The sequence below is a fragment of the Cervus canadensis genome, chromosome 2 (genome assembly GCF_019320065.1).
Source record: "Cervus canadensis isolate Bull #8, Minnesota chromosome 2, ASM1932006v1, whole genome shotgun sequence".
Classification (NCBI taxonomy): domain Eukaryota; kingdom Metazoa; phylum Chordata; class Mammalia; order Artiodactyla; family Cervidae; genus Cervus; species Cervus canadensis.
The window spans coordinates 31,790,869-31,807,792 of record NC_057387.1 but is presented as its reverse complement, the minus strand read 5'-3'; the positions used below and the strand labels follow the sequence as shown (position 1 = coordinate 31,807,792).

The 16,924-nt window shown below is 51.4% G+C and overlaps 1 protein-coding gene across 1 annotated transcript in view; it reads right to left on the bottom strand.

The window, feature by feature from the left end:
- The window catches only part of KCNA10 (potassium voltage-gated channel subfamily A member 10), a 14,940-nt gene extending 5,981 nt beyond the window's left edge, over positions 1 to 8,959 (bottom strand). Inside the window, exon 1 of the mRNA XM_043447065.1 lies at positions 8,869 to 8,959. The gene's annotated coding sequence lies outside the window, so the exon portion shown is untranslated. The remainder of the gene's footprint in view (positions 1 to 8,868) is intronic.
- Positions 8,960 to 16,924: the final 7,965 nt, after the last annotated feature.

Here is a 16,924-nt window from a genome sequence, read left to right as displayed (position 1 = left end):
GACTCTGTCCGACCCCATAGACGGCAGCCCACCAGGCTCCCCCGTCCCTGGGATTCTCCAGGCAAGAATACTGGAGTGGGTTGCCATTTCCTTCTCCAATGCATGAAAGTGAAAAGTGAAAGTGAAGTCGCTCAGTCGTGTCTGACTCTTAGTGACCCCATGGACCGCAGCCTACCAGGCTCCTCCATCCATGGGACCCTCCAGGCAAGAGTACTGGAGTGGGGTGCCATTACCTTTCCCCCACCCCAGCCCTTAGGAGTTGTATATTTTTAAGCAAATCACTAGATTCTCTAAGCCTCAGGTTTCTGATCCATAAAATGGGAAATATAATGGCAATTCCCACATCAATCTGAGAACTAAATGAGGTAATGGCAGTAAGAACACGTAGTGAGCTATTGCAAAAATTTAAGGAATGACTCTCCCTACTCCCCTCCCCTTTGCCCCATATGTAAAGCCAAGGTAACATATGTGTAAGCAGAAAAAAGTTCCATGTGGTCTCACACGGCCCTGGGAGGAATTCTCAGCTCACTGCCCTCCTATCCACTCTCCTGATCCCACCCCTGTGCCTTTGTGCTGGTTTGCCTCTTCCCGGGCATCCACCTCTCCTTCCTCTGTCTTTCCTCTTCCTCCATGCCCATTTGGGGGCTGTTTGGATCCTGCTTGTCTGACAAACCTAGCCTGGCCAGTCCAGCTTGGAGAGCCCCCTACCTTCCCTGAGTCTGGATCTCCTTGCCCAGATGGTCCACTTTGCACTCATTTTGGAGTACCAGCTTCCACAGGTCAGCCTCAGGGCACCCACTCTCTCGTGAGCTTTGAGAGAGCAGAACAGTGTCTTACAGTTTTTTTTTTTTCTTCTGCCATGCACAGTCTTAGGTGACAAAATTCACATCTGATGATCCCCCACTGCATCATCCCAGCACCCAGCTCAATGTGGTGGATAGAGAAATGTCTAATGAAGGTCAGGGAGGGTGTAAGAAGTGGTGGGCAGTGCCAAGTTCAAACAGGGTTGTGGACGTGCAGTGAATATTTGTTAAGCAGGTGAATGCATGAGTGAAAGAAGTGAGAAGTTCGTGCTCATGGGAACGGGGATCATCTCTGCTTTGTGCACCACTATGATTCCAGGACCTAGCCTGGTGTTGAGCACACCCAGAGCTCAGTTAACCCCTGGTGAGTGAATGAAGCGTGGCAGACAGCATCCTGGGCTTGCCATGCCCCCACTGCCTTGATCACTGACTACTTGCATTTCCTTATCAGAACTCCATTAAAAAAACCTGTAATAGGAAAATATGCTAGTCAAAGAAGGCAGATAAAAAAGGTACATTTTGAGTAGTTCCATTTAAACACAATTCTAGAAACTACAAACTAACCTAGAGTGACAGAAAGCTGATCAGCAGTTGCCTGGGGAGCGGGGTGGGGAGAGAGAGGAAAGGATTATCAAAGGGCCAAGGGAACTTTCTATTAAAATAATTGGTTAATTAACTTTTAAAACTGGACCATAGCTGCTTATTACAGATGTGTCAGTTTCTGCTGTAGAGCAGAGAGAATCAGCCACACCTATATACACATCCACAGCAGAGTGACCCAGCCACACCTATATCCACATCCTGGCTTTTTCGGATTACCTTCCCATTTGGGTACCACAGAGCACTGAGTAGAGTTCGCTGTGCTCTACCGCAGGTTCTCATAAGTTATTTATTTTATACATAGTAGTGTATATATGTCAATCCCAATCTCCTGATTTATCCCATGCCCGCCTCACCCCCCCCATTTCCCTTGGAGTCCATACGCTTGTTCTCTATGTATGTATCTCTATTTCTGTTTTGCAAATAAGATCATATACACCATTTTTCTAGATTCCACATATATGCCTTAACATACAGCATTTGATATTTGTTTTCCTCTTTCTAAATTCCTTCACTCTGTATGACGGTCTCTAGTACATCCACAACTCTGCTAGTGACACAATTTTGTTCGTTTTTGTTGCTGAGTAATATTCCACATGAAATTGAAAGACGCTTACTCCTTGGAAGGAAAGTTATGACCAACCTAGATAGCATATTAAAAAGCAGAGACATTACTTTGCCAACAAAGGTCCATTTAGTCAAGGCTATGGCTTTTCCAGTGGTCATATATGGATGTGAGAGTTGGACTGTGAAGAAAGCTGAGCACCGAAAAATTGATGCTTTTGAACTGTGGTGTTGGAGAAGACTCTTCAGAGTCCCTTGGACTGCAAGGAGATCCAACCAGTCCATCCTAAAGGAGATCAGTCCTGGTGTTCATTGGAAGGACAGATGCTGAAGCTGAAACTCCAGTACTTTGGCCACCTCATGCGAAGAGTTGACTCATTGGAAAAGACCCTGATGCTGGGAGGAATTGGGGGCAGGAGGAGGAGGGGATGACAGAGGATGAGATGGCTGGATGGCATCACCGACTCGATGGGCATGAGTTTGAGTCAACTCCGGGAGTTGGTGATGGACAGGGAGGCCTGGCGTGCTGCGATTCATGGGGTCGCAAAGAGTTGGACACGACTGAGCGACTGAACTGAACTGAACTGAATATTCCACAATATGGATGTACCACATCTTCTTTATCCATTCCTCTGTCAGTGGATATCTAGGCTACTTCCATGTCCTGGCTATTGTAAATAGTGCTGTAGTGAACACTGGGGTGTATGTACTTTTTGAATTATGGTTTTCTCTGGGTACCTGCCCAGGGTACTGCCATTCTTGGTAGTTTTCCCTAAGTCTTGTATCTTTTCATCTGCACAGCTTTCTAGGGCTTTGATAGAATGTGACCCCATGGACTATAGCTCGACAGGCTCCTCTGTCCATGGAATTCTCTAGGCAAGAATACTAGAATGGGTAGCCATTCCCTTCTCCAGGGAATCTTCCCGACCCGAGGATCAAACCCGGGTCTCCTGCATTGCCTACAGAGTCTTTACAGTCTGAGCCACCAGGAGATAGTCCTTGGCTCCATTCATGGTAAGCAAGATGGAAACTGGTTCTGACCTTGGGCCACCCCTCCTTCCCCCACCCCATGGCCCCCTGGCAGGCGATGGACATTCTGGGTGTGGTGGGGCACCCCAGTGAGGGTGGAATTGTGGGGTTGGGTACTTGGAGGACAGCTCACTTCGTGCCGGGCAGCGTCCTGGGGCACTCTACCCGCCGTTCTTGGTAGTTTTCCTAGAGTCTTGTAGCGTTTCATCTGCACACCATTCTGGGGCGTCAATAGAATTACCAGTATTCAAAGCTGAACCCTCACCCACAGCTGAAGTGATCATTGTACTCAGGAGTCTTCTACGACGTCTGATTCCATTCATACCTCTGCCATGCCTGTCACAGTGCCAAGACAGTGTGTTGGGTTGAAATAACCTCCTCTCCCCTAGAACATACTGTGCTTTCCTCCATCTGGGTCACTGATTGTGCAGGCCTGTCCCTTGCATCCCTTCCTTCTGACTTCACCTGCAGACACAACTTTCCTTAAGGAGACAGGGAGGTGCTCTTGCCCTCGTGATAACCTCCGCACAAGGTTTTGACACAGTTTTTTGGATCCATGTTTCATCTCCCCAGAGCCCTGTCATGTTCTGGTCCCTTGGCATCTTTGCAGGCAGGGACACGCTAGTCTACTCACTGTCCCCAGCACATCTTACACCTCCCCCTCTTCTGAATTTTGCTCCTCCTCCCCCAGAGCCAGACTGGCTTGGGTTTGAATCTCAACTCTGCATGCAGTAGGTACGTGGCCTTGGGTAAATCACCACCTCCATAAACAATGCTTTGTTTCTCTCCAAATGGGTCTACTCATATCTTCCCTCAAGGTTCTTGGGGGAGGAAAAGATAATATATGTTGTGAATAGCATGCAGGGCACATAGTAGGCATTTCTAGATAGAAGCTGCTTTGGTTCACACTTGTCTATCTTGGGAAGCCTTCGAGGCTGCCTGGTGGAACACAGGGACCCCAGCCACCTTCCCTCCCTCTCGAGCACTTCGGTTTTGCCCCCAGTCTGCAGACGCGGCTTTGTTGTGCTGGTGGTCTCTTCCTGGACTAAGCTGGGCACTTCTTGCAGACAGGGCTTTGTGGGGGTCCAGCCCTGTGCTGTTCCCAAAACAATGTTCCAAAGATGTCTGAGAGTCTGGCCTCTCAAGTTCACAGTGATCAGGAGCAGTCAGTTGCCCTTGGTTGCCTAGCAACCCTAACACTTCCTACACTTTCAGGTGAGGCGGCAGCCATCCCTGAGTCAGAGACTGGCTGAAAGAAGTCATCATGCAGGCAACTGTGCATGCTGCTGCCCTGAGAGCCTCAGGGACGGGAAACTCAGAGTTGCATGGAGGGCGAGCTCAGATGTCACAGGGCTGGGAGCAGCTGGGGGATGAGGAGGTGGGCAAGTGGGCTCGGCACAGGGTGGGCTTCTGCTGGTTGTTGTCCAGTGAATAAGAGGATGACTGAAGGAAGGAGTGGCTGGAAGGCAGAGACTGGTGCTGCCTATGTTCAGGCAGAAGAGGGCGTCCCTGTTCTGCTGGATGCAGTCCCTGGTCCACTCTGTGAAGATGACTCCACAGGGCGTCTTCCTTCCCTCTGGGAGCGGCTTCTCTCTCCTCTTTGCTCCAGCCAGGCCTCGGGCCGCTGACTGTCCCTCCAGGTGGCTCTCACGCTTCCTCTCCCTGGTTTCAGCCCTGCCGTCAGTCCAGCCCCATCTCCTGTGTTCACCTTGAATGACCGGCCCAGCTTCAGGTAGGAGCCTGAAGAGAAGAGTTTCCGGTCCTCTCTGCCCAACTAGTGGTCAGGATGGGGACTTCACCCTCCAATGGCCTCAGTTTCCCCAAGAGGGGAATTGTGAGAGGGAGTCTTAGGCAAGACTTGCTGTCCTAGCCACCATCCGGAGCCCTCCTGTCCCTAGGGGGAGGTGACCCAGGTACCCTGCTCTCCCAGCCATCCTAGCAGAAGACAAAGGATGGAAATGGGAGCCTGGGAGGCATCAGAGGGGTAAAGCTGGAAGCTGAGACTAGCATCCTGCTGGGAGACCTGAACCCAATGGGGAAGGTGGAGTCAGCAGGCTGGGGTGAGGGTCTGTAGGGGGTTGGCTCCCTGGGAGCCGGAGGCACTCTTCAGCCTAGTTAAAACATCAGGCTCTGGGCAGATGGAAGAGCCCGCTCTCAAGCCTGACTTGGCCGCTTACTGTCTTGTGTGACGGAGGACAAGTGGCCTTGCTGGCACCTGCTTCATTAAGGGTGTGATGAGGAAGTGACGCCACATAGAAAGCACAGAGCAAGTGACAGATGCTCAACAAAGGCTGGTGGCTTGTGTCAGCGGGGCCACGGGTCAGGGGTAGCGGTGGGATGGCCCTTCTCTGTTCCCTCCTGGGCACTGTTAAAATGCGTGCGTCACACCCCCACTGCTGCAGTAGTCGGGCCCTTTTGGAGGCTGTCCCTACTCAGGCCAAGCCTGCAGGTGTAGGCAGGCTCATCAGGGAAGGGGCGGCCTGAGGGCAAGCAGCTCTGGGGCCATCTGAGGGGGACTGTGTGTATGGCCCCTCACCAGTGGTGAAGGTACTCCCTCCTGTCCACTTCCATCACCTTTGCTCCCGCTGGTCAAGCGTGTCTACACAGGATTTGAGTCCCATGATGGTCCTATGATAATAAGGTGTGGGTTATTATCCCCATTTAACAAATAGCGGGGGACTTGCCTGGTGGTCCAGTGGTTAAAACTTCATCAAGTGGTGTGGGTTTGATCCCTGGCCAGGAAATAAGATCCCACACGCCTCAAGGCCAAACCCCAACCCCCATAAAAACAGAAGCAGTATTGTAACAAATTCAATAAAGATTTCAAAAAATGGTCCACATTAAAAAGAAATCTTAAAAAAACTATGGGCACTGAGATTTAGAAAAGCATGCGTGCATGCTAAGTCACTTCAGTCATATCCAACTCTTTGTGACCCTATAGGCTGTAGCCTGCCAGGCTCCTCTGTTCATGGGATTTCCCAGGCAAGAATACTGGAGTGGCCCTCCACCAGGGGATCTTCCCGATTCAGGGATCAAACCTGTGTCTCTTACTTATCCTGCATTGGCAGGCGGGTTCTCTACCAGTAGCACCCCCCGGGAAGCCCACTAGAAAAGCCTGTGACTGGTCAAAGGTCCTTTGGTCACTAAGTTATGGAGCTGTGACTTGAATGCAAGTGTTCTAGCTACAAAGCCAACATTTCCCCCTCTATACTAAAGTCCCACAGTAGCAGATCCACTGCTGTCTGTGACCTAGTCTCATTCAGCCAGGGATGCTGCCCAGGACACAGACACACAGAGACATGGATCTACACACCGCCACAGTCACACACGGGCACTCACTGCCACAGACCCCCGTAGACATACTCAGACACACACATCAACATGGCTACGCGAGCCTTCTCATCCAAATAGTCACAGATACGTGCTTGCTACAAGGAAAATCACCAAGACACTTGTGCACACAGACAGACATGTGCTCATGTGCAAATATGCAGAGACCCATGAGTGGGCTGCCATGTACAAACCTGCGGCTGCACAAACCATCCACGTCCACAGATGTTTCTGTTCCAGGTATGCCCTGACACCCCCGGCCCTTTCTAGTCTGTCTACCTCTTAGAACAGGAGGATGTCCTGTTATTAAAGAAGACAAGGAGGCCTGGAGGGCTTGGGAGCCAGCCACGTGGCTCTCTTCCTTGCCAGGTGGGGTGGGCCCTGAGTGGACAGTGCGTCTCTCTGCCTACAGGGACTGTTCAAGGACAGAGCTATCTTTTGAAAGAGACAGAACAACATCTTCATTCATTGAAATCCTGAGCAACAGCAGCGATGCTGAAAAGAATGATCACAGGATAATTCTTTCTGGCAGGAATGTAAGGGCTTACAAGGTAACTGCTATTGACCATGAGATTGGAATTTTCCCCCTTGACACTGGGGAAAATACTTCAGCATCCTTGTTCAAGGTTAGGGATGCACCTGATTTTCTCAGTAACATGTTACAATTCATCATTATAAATTTACTTAAAACTGTCTCATCCCTTTCGCCACCTGCCCAGAAGGCAGCTTGAACAGAGGTTACAAGCCTGGATTCTGGAGTCAGTGAGCCTTGGTTTGCAACTATGACCAACTAGTCCTATGCAAGTTTGCATAGGTCACTTATTCTCCTTGCCTCAGTTCCTTTATCTGTAAAATGGGGAGACTACCTATATCTTAGTTCTGTCAAACTGATTAAAGGAGTAAATTGTTTGTAAAACACACAGATTAGAATAGCACCAGACAGATGTGAGTTCTACATAAAGGTTGATTATAAAGTGTTTAGGAGGCTGGGCCTGCTTGCCCCAGGGACTAGCTGCCTTGTCTTGGCCTGGTTTTGAGAGCATAATTGGGGTCTTTCTTCAGTGCCCCATCATTGTCCAAGTGCACAGGCTTTCTCCTTCTCCCAGGCTATGCTCCCGTCTGGGTCTTTGTTCAGGTAAAGCCTTCCTTCTCCTTGATCTTCATACCCCATCAGTTTCTAGACCATGAGGGAATCTGCCTTCTTTAGGTCACATCTTGCTGTTCCCACTCCCCTATCCACCTGTTCAGACCTCCCCTCCTGCCTGATTGCCACCATGGCCTCCCCATGTGGTTATTTTACAGCCAGATGGACCCAGTCTCCCCTATACAAGGCTTCTAGCAGATTCCTCCATACCCAGATCAACTCCCACCTTCCTCAGCCTGGCACGTATCCCGGGCCTTTTTTCTCCTGCACTGTGGTGGGACACCACCCTCATCTGGTCTCTGCAGCCTGTCCTGGGGCTTGTGGACACATGTGGTACCCTCCAGAGAACCAGAGAGGAGGGACCAGCTTGACCCTGCTCCACCTGGCAGTCACCCATCACCCCTGCCTGCTTCTCACTGTCCTCCCCCTGCCCCAGGGCAGCCTAGGGCTGGGGAAGCAGGTCCTGGGGCTAAGTGTGGACACCGAACAACAAACTGCCAAATGCTAGCCTCTCCTTTTTGCTAGAACTCTCAATCTTGAGTTATTTTCTTGGGATCACCTCCCTAAAGAACCATCCCATAGCTGTGTTTCCAGGATGTATTAAGCTGTATGACCTTGGGCAAGTTACTTAATATCTCTGTGTCTTAACCGCTTTATCTATAAAGTAAGGATAGTAATAACACACATTATTATTATTATTATTATTATTAGAGAGATTTGGGGGAAGGACTCATATCCTCAGATCACCCCAATATCTAGGATGTTGCCTTGCACATAGAAGAACCTTTGTAAATATTGGTTGAATAATTCATTGATTGGTACACAAAGGCATGAGCTAGTGGAACGAAGCACTTGTGGTGGAACTGCAGACATCTGGCTGTGTGGGGTGGGGTGGGTGGTGGAAGCTGCCTATGTGCCTGACGAAATACCACAGAGGCTGTGGTCTGTCCTACTAGACCAAAGTTCTTCTGTTTCTGGATCTGTTCTTCTATCGGCTCCTATGTGGGACACTGAGCAGTGGGGCTCTAGGGCCTCCTTAAGCCCCAAGAAAGCTCTGGAATTTCTGGAGCAGGCATGAACATAGTGGGTGGGGATCCTAGGACAGCTCAGCTTTCTTCTGGTTCAAAGACAAGGCTCAGTTTTAGCTGAGGGATTGAAACTGGTGTTCTTGGAAGGTTCTGAACTAAACAACCTAGGAATGTGGACCATCAGAGTGATGCATCTCCCTAAGAACATGCTGGGAAACAAGCCCATCTGGAGAGCTCATGCTTGCAATCTCCCGAGAATGCTTCAGGAGCTCTAGGAGAAAGATGCTTGGGGCCCTTTGATGTGGTGGGTAAGATCCAGGGGCAGAAATTGACATGTGGATCAAAGGGGAAAATGAGGCCAAGAACTCACCAGCAGGAGCAGTGGGTGAGGAGGTGCTTCTGGTTCGGCCTGAGTAGGCTTGGATGCTCTGCTAGGTCAGCTCTCCATGGCCAAAGGGATCTGCTGGTCTCCGGGCAGATGGGCAGACTGGCAGGAGGAGCCTGCCCAGCTGATGCCTGGGATTCAGAAATCCTATCCTATGAAATAAGATCGCCCTGGCTGTCTCTGCCTCCGGGGGACGCTTGAGAGAGAGGATCCAGTGAGGGTCAGCAGGCAGGGTGCAAAGTGCAGGGCACTGGGGCAAACCTGGCAAAATGATGGCAGTGCACAGATCAGATGCTGACCCCAGAGGCTGAATTAGTCTGACCCAGTGTTCTAAGAGCAAATGATAACATGTAGGCACAGAGGGTGGTGGTGGTGAGTTTGTGTCTCCCTATCATTACTCCCAGCTTGTAGGATATTTTGGCCATAAATGGGTGATCAAGTCAGAATGGTTTTGCTCAGTGACTGATCCTTGGTGTTGAGATTCTTCGACAGGGCCCTGGACTCCATCTGGGCCTCCCCACACCTGGCCTCTTGTGAGAAAGGCTAGGGTAAGGGCACAGCTGGGGGCTTGCCTCAAGTCCCACTGTGCTTGGGGAATAGAACCATGACCTGACCAGCCAGGGAAGTCTCCTTTCTCCAACTCCAACCAGAATTGCAGACACCTGGGAGGGCCCTGGCCTGGAGGAGAGAGAAGGTCACACCCCCACAGGGCCAGTGCAGAGAGAGGGAACTGTCCTAGCTGTGTGCCCTCATCGCCTAAATAGGTGCTCTATTTGTATAACAGCATGAGGAAGAGACAGAAAGGTAGAACAGGCCTGCACTGGTGTTAGAAGGCTTGGTGTTGAGTTTACATTTACCAGCTTGTCATTTTGAGCCTATCCCTTAATCTTTCTGAGGGACCACAGCACAGTGACTCAGCACACAGGTTCTGGAGCCCACTGCCTGGGTCCAAATCCAGGCTCAGCTACAAGCTGTGTGACCTTGGGCAAACTACCTAACCTCTCTGAGCCTCCATTTCTTCATCCATAAATAGTTCATCTGTCACAACCCTGCTGTGAGATTTAGCTAAATTAATACACATAAAACAACGTCTGGCAGAGTGATGTAGTAGCCTAGGTGAAGTACACCTTTTGGTTTCAGGCATCGGTGGATGCACAGTGCCTTTACTGCCCAAGAGGCTCTGCTGGTGGGTATTTTGGGTGATCTTGGGGTGGGAGATCTTTTTGTTCTTTCTCATGGGGGGCTGGCATGATGCTTTCTGGGCCTCCATTTTGGAGGAGAGTTGGTGCTCCATGGATCCTAGTGCTCCAAGGAACCTTACCAGTTCCTTGAACCAAGGTCTGAGTTCTGGTTCAGGAAGTGTTTGTGGCCCACCAGAAATGCTCTGGCCCCATCCCAGCTCAGCTTCCCGAGACAGGGAGTCGATGCCTTTCTCATCACCAAGGCCTTTCTCATCAATAGCTAATGAGTCCATCAATAAAGGATGCCCTTCCCACCACCCCCTCCCACTCACCCCCACCCCCCCGCCGCAGCCAGAGATCTGTCTTCCTGTTACTGCTTCCCCTCAGGGCTACCCAGGTGGCCTTGCCCAGTGAGGAGTGGACAAGAGAGTAGAGTCTCAGAGGGTAAGGGACTCCGCATGCCTGGCATTTATCCTGCTGCCCGGGGCTGTGCCTGCCCTCTCTGCCCCAGAGATGCCCCTCCTGGAGATGGAGATGGGCTGGCAAGGAGTACTCGGGTACCTCTTCCATCTGGGTAGCTGGGCTCAACCTGGCTGGGCTCACATCCCTTTCCCTGAGGGCTCTGATAAGTCACTTCCAGACACCTGAATCCTGTCTAAGAGGGATGGGGAGTAGGGGTCACAGCTTCTCGGTTCCTCTAGTGACTAGTCAGTTGGTTACACTGTTCATTTACCCAACAGCCAGTTATCGGGCACAGAAGCTATGCTGGGTGCTTGGACTATGGGAGAACAAACTTGAACACCTTCCAAGGGGCTCGTGATCCAGAGGACAGAAACGGTGGATCATACCCAAAAAAGAAGTGCTACTTTGCAGACAAGCTCCAGGCCATGGACAGGCTCAACATTCCTGAGGGTCTGATTCCTCTGAGCAGGGGGAAGGGTCTTGACAGGGGAAGAGGGGGCTGCATATGCTGGGACTCAGCGTGTGTATGAGTCAAGCAGCCTCGCATCCTGCTATGCATGGGCAGATGGCTGCTGCCTAGGGTGCTTCTCAGAGTGGACTGCTCCCTCCACTTGCCAGGTGAACAAGGAGCTTAGGCGCCAATAGGGCAACTGGGGTCACAGCTAAAGAATACAATTCCATAAATGCTGGGTAAGAAATAGGACTTTCTATGGATAGAAAAAAATGAGACTCTTGATTGCTATAAAACTATAAATAAACTATGTTTCTCATTTATTTTCTCTTCCTGACATTGCTTTTCTGCTCTATTCTCATTGGCATGGGAACCTGTCATTCTTGTCAAAAGAGTTACTTGGGAACAAAATGCAAACACATTTCAGATGCGTGTGCAAAAGTCATGGTGGGGAAAAGGTGCAGGAGATGGAACTTAGAATGGCTCACAAAAACTCTCTGGACAATGAGAAATATTTACAGCAGTTAGCATTACTTACTCTATGCCAGGTATAGGGCCTAGAAATGAAAATCGCTCAGTCATGTCCGACTCTTTGCAACCCCAAGGACTGTAGCCCACCAGGCTCCTCTGTTCATGGGGATTCTCTAGGCAAGAATACTGGAGTGGGTTGCCATGCCCTTCTCCAGGGGATCTTCCCAACCCAGGGATTGGGCCCAGTCTAGCGCTTTAGGTATATCATCTCATTTGAATACCCCTCTCTAGCCCCCAGCAATGGCAGCAGGTACTATTATTATCTTAAGTAGGGAAACTGAGTCACCAGGAAGGTTTGCTTGCAGAGCTGAAATGTGAATCTATGAGTCCTGACTTCACTTCTGCAGAAGGTGTGCAGATGTGCAGTGCAGTTGGTAGGTAGGGTGTGTATGTGGGACTAACTTTGCCTGAAGAAGTCAGTGGGGTTCCCCAGGGAGGTAGCACCCGGACTTTATAAAGGAAAGGGGCTCCAGGCTGAGAAAAGACATGCAGTTGATGACGTCATCCCGTGGAGAGGGGACCTGCAGTGTGATGGCGGGAGTGATCCTCTGATGACTGGAGGGCGGAGTGCTTAGGAAGAGTCACCACATTAGGTAGTGTCTACACGATTCACCCAGGCTCTCCAGTGATGGTGTGGACCGTTCATCAACCGGGGCGCCCTCGGGTAGTTTCCACACTCAGCTGAACCTGAGACTGGGCGACAGGAGCCCAGGACCAAGATGCAGGGCATTTAACATCCAGGGCACAGTGAGTCCTCTTCTTCATCTACATCACAGCACAATCCTTTCTTTCTTCGAAGGAAGTTTTGTCTGCAGGTCCAGTATAGAAAACAGATAAAGAGAGGCTGTCCTGCATGAGGTAGGGAAGGAGTGAACTCTGCCTATTGGACCCCTTTATCCCTGCTCTGTGGAACCTCCCCAGCTCCCTGGAACATGATCTGACACCCATGAGCTAAAGTCCTTACTGTTTCCAATGCTGCCCTCTTGAGGTCTGACCTCCCCAGTCACCCTGCCTCTCCCCCACCTGGATGTGTCTGTGACCCTCTTCTCCCCGCGTGCAGGCCCAGTGATGCAGTCCAGTTTGGTTCATGCCAAGAACCTGATCTCCTTGCTCTCCACTCTGACCTCTGGCTCTATTACCACCACCTGCTGGAGCAGGGCCAGGGGCTGGTTGCCCCCCGCTGTTTTACCAATTGGACATGGAGCCATGAAAAATGAACCCCCTATCAGATCCTGGGGCCTCTCAGGCTTCAGTCTGCACCCATCCCTGTGACCTAACCCCCTGTGCTCCAGTTTCTGGGTAAAAAGGATGAGCAAGGCTGCATGCATTTCAAGGGAGCATCCGTCACCAACTATATACTCTCGTACCATACTTGGCAGCGAGAGAGAGGGGCGGCCTGGGCAGGGGGAGAGGGAGTCAAGGCTGGAAGCAAAAAAGGAGCTGTTTTCTGCAGGTGGGAGAACAAGCCACCATCATACCTGAATGGCTCAGGCTCATGGTTCCAAAGTGCAGACCTGCTCCATCTCAGCCTCTGAAGACGTTAGTGGTGCAAGCAGGTTCTTGTCATCGGAGCACGGGATTGCTCAGCACTGATGCACGCCCTGGCTCTGTGCTCAGTGCTGGAGACTGAGATGTAGTGGGGAAGACGGGAAGAGCAAAAGGGTGCAGATCCATGACGGGAAAACGGAAATAGCAAGCACTGCCTCATGTGATATGGAGAGAACTGGATAGATGCTGCATGAGCCAGCACTCAGCTCTGAGCCTGCTGCCTGGGGAAATAGAAGGAGCGTCTTTGCTAGGGCATCACAAGAGGTGTGAGCACTTAGATTGGGGTAGAGGAGGGAGAAAAGCAAAAAGAGGAGGGGAAGGTCTCATCTCTCAGGAGAAGCCTGAGCTGAGCCTTGTAAAATAAACGGGATCTCCCAAAGCAGAGAAGAGGTTTGGTTTGTGGAGTGAAAGAAGGGATAGGGAGAAGGGCATTCCATGCATGCACAAAATAGCACGTGCTGAGGAAGGCACTGATGCCTGCGGAGGCCTGGCTTACCTTACAAACTCCAAGCTCAGGAATATCCTGCCTGCATGATGCCAGGGTCCCTTCCATGCAGCGCTATGTAATGGAGGGCTGCTCTGGACTCAGACACACCTGGGTTCAGGCTCTAGTAGTGTGGCCTTGTGGGCATTTCTTAACCTTTCTGTGTCTCAGTTCTTCAACTGTCAAAAGGAGTTTGCGGTTTACCTTGCCAGGCTGTTGTGACGTAAGGGTGAGATGATAAGATGCCGTCATAGGACACGGTCCGTGGGATTTTGTACCTTTTCTATGAGATGCAGAACCTGAGACTTGGAATTCTGAAGTTGGGAGGTAATCAGGAGTGGTCCCCTCCAGCCTCTTCTGAATGTGGGGAGTCCCTCTAGAGCAGCCCTGCAGGGGGTCGAGCAGACTGTGTGACACTTTTGGGCTTGTGCAAAGGCCACTGGCCCAGCATAACTCTGGCCATAACCATTTACTGCATCTCATGCTGACCCTGTCCTAGAGGAGAATTAAGGGTAAGAGTGGTTAGGAGCAGTGACCACTGGTTCATAGATGCAGAGACTTAAAGGGCACCTTGGAAGTCACTGATTCCACCTTCTGAGTTATCCGGATGCAGAAGCCCATGACTTACCCAAGGTCACCCAGTAAGTTAGCCACAGGCTTCCCGGTTTCCCTGCGTGGGGCTGTTCTACAGCAGCCTTTGGCTGAACTGGCTCCAGCCTAGTGACATCACAGGGAATTGACCCATCCCTGCAGGCTCTGCCCCGGGATCCAGAGCTGCGTGCTTGGAGGGTCCCACCCCGAGTGTCACTCTTATCACCATGGCTACCCTGGAACCCTGGAGGTGTGGGATGGACCAGGCAGGACTGAAGGCTGTGAATGGGGTCTGGTCCGTTCGTGGTCAGGGACACTGGGGAGAAGGGGCGCACAGGGGCTGGCTGGTAGGACAAAACCCACTGACAGGGGTGGCTGGAAGCAAGGTTAGGAAGGATGTCATGCTGAGTAATTCCAAGGGTGTGCGACTCCAGCTTAGAAGTTGGCATTGGGGTATGGGCACAGGTGGCTTGGTACCTCCACAGGGCAGAGCCCAGAGAGCCCATGGAATTCTGCCACCAGGTAGGAGTCAGCATTCGGGTATCTCTTACTCCTGATCCTGAAGGGCAAGAACATGTTAAGAGCAAGGCAGCTAGGGGAAGCAGCCACTGGATAGGTTCCTGGACGTGGGTTCAGGCCCTGGGAACCAGGCAAGGGTTAGTCATGGCCTGGCTGAGGTTGCTAGTGGGTATGGTGACCCAACTGTGGGGACAGAAGCTGCGGAAGCTAGAACCATGCAGACCATGGGCAGAGCCTCCAGAGCACGGCTCACAGAGCTATCAGCGATGTGCGGCTGAAGGACAACGGGAGGGCACCTTGGGCCAGCTCTGCTACTCAACTCGCTGGGTGATCTTGGGCAAGCCCTTCCTGAACTTCGGTTTCTCATCTGGAACAAGCCTTGTGATGCCTGCCTTACAGTACTGACGTGACGAACTGCCTTCCATCTCATCATTGAAGTCTTTCATCTGTGGGTCCCCCAGCGTGGTCACCTGGCCTCTGGCGTCTCTGCATCCCCCAGTGTTCAGGACAGGACTGTGGCCCACCCTGCAGAGGGAGCAAGAGAGGAGACCACAGCTGAGGCCAACCTGCGGGGGCCCTGGCAGCCAGTGAGGTTTCAGGGAGGAACAGCCCAGTGATAGATGATGCTGCCAGTCCTTGCCCATCTGGCAGCCTGAGCAATTTGCATAAAAACAAAGACAGCTCCAGTGGCATGAAATATTGATGTCCTGAGATTTCTAGAGTGGCATTTCCGACTTGCTCAGAGAGGGCCCAGGTCCAGGCCCCCATGGTAATGGCGCCTCCTGCCTGTTGAGGTTGGTTCCAAGGGGCTGCAGAGAGGGGGAGTGCTCGGCTGAGAGGGCCGCCTTGTGGTCATCCATTAGTCTTGGGTTTCAGGTGACCGCCACTTTAATCAAACTGGGTTGGAAAAAAACACGTTGGATCAGGTTCTAAGTAGCTCAGTTTCTAGTCGGCTGAAGGCAGATGGGAGCTCAGTCCCCTCAGCAGGTTCCGGCCTCCCTCCCTGACCCTCACAAAACAACCCCACTGACCAACTGGCAACCTTTCAAAAATGACCGGGTGGGGAACGCGGTGTGTCCCAGCCCTGCGGAAGCTCCAGGATGCGAAGGGGTGATTGCAGGGATGCATTCTCACCAGCGTCCTGCAGGTGGCGCACTAACGAAGAAACTGGGCCACACAGTCCAGCTGAGGTCTTGTGGGTCAGCCCCTGTCCCCATAATTCACAATTCCCTCTCCTAACAAAGCAGTAGTGAGCAAGGTTGGAAGCAGGGTCCCCCTGAATCCTAAGATGGAAAGGGGAGGGTTGTTTAGGCACAGACACAGCATTTTGGGGGCCAGGGCTCTGTTTATCTCTAGTTTGGCTTCTCCCAGAAGATGGGGGTGGTAGCAGAAAATCTGAGCTCCCGACTCAGCTCTGTCTCTGCAGGCACTGCCTTCTGGTCCAGACCCCTTCATCTCCATCTGCCAAAGGAGCGCGAACATGCAGCTCCAGCCAGATTCTGACCGCCAGAGCAGGCCAGTCCTAATAGGTCTCCTCGTGTGAGCGACTCCAGGCTGCGGGCCAAAGCTTAGTCATCTTTATGTCCTCAGCTGCTGGCACACAGGAGGCACCTGAAAAATGTTTGATGAAATTAAGTCTCCAAGTGGGGCGGGGCAAGGCCCAGAGGGCTGACCAATAGGATGAAAGGAGCATCCTCGGGCCAATAGCAAAGTCAGTTAGCCCCTGGCAGAGAGGTTTAATGCGGAGAGGGGTCTTCCGCTTCGTGATGGTTGGTTGATGAGAATCAGTAAGCTTCCTCTTTGGCCAGGGGTCCCACCTTTCCTCAGAACTACAGCAGGCCAGTGCTTTGGGATGGGGTGTGTGTGTGTGTGTGTGTCTGTGTGTGTCTGTGTGTGCACGGGCACACACAAGAGCGTCTGCACACGCGTGTGAAATTTTATTTTCCTCCTTTTTAAAAATACACCGTCTCAATAGAAAAATCGTAAAAAAATAGAAGAGTATGAAGAAAATAGCTACGATGTTCTCAACTAGTTGAGTCATTTCTTAAGGAATATTTTAATTCTAAATATGGTTGACTTGGTTGAGGTAGGGGCTGGGAAGTACATATTCATTCTGTGAATATGTGCTCACAGACTCTGCACCCAACTGCCTACCTCCTTGGCTCACAGACCAAATCCCTTGACCTTGTATTTCCCACTCCTCTGATTTAAAATTAGAAGTGCCAGGCTATTCTGGGTGGGTTCTGAAAGGTCTTTGTGAATGGACTGAAAAAC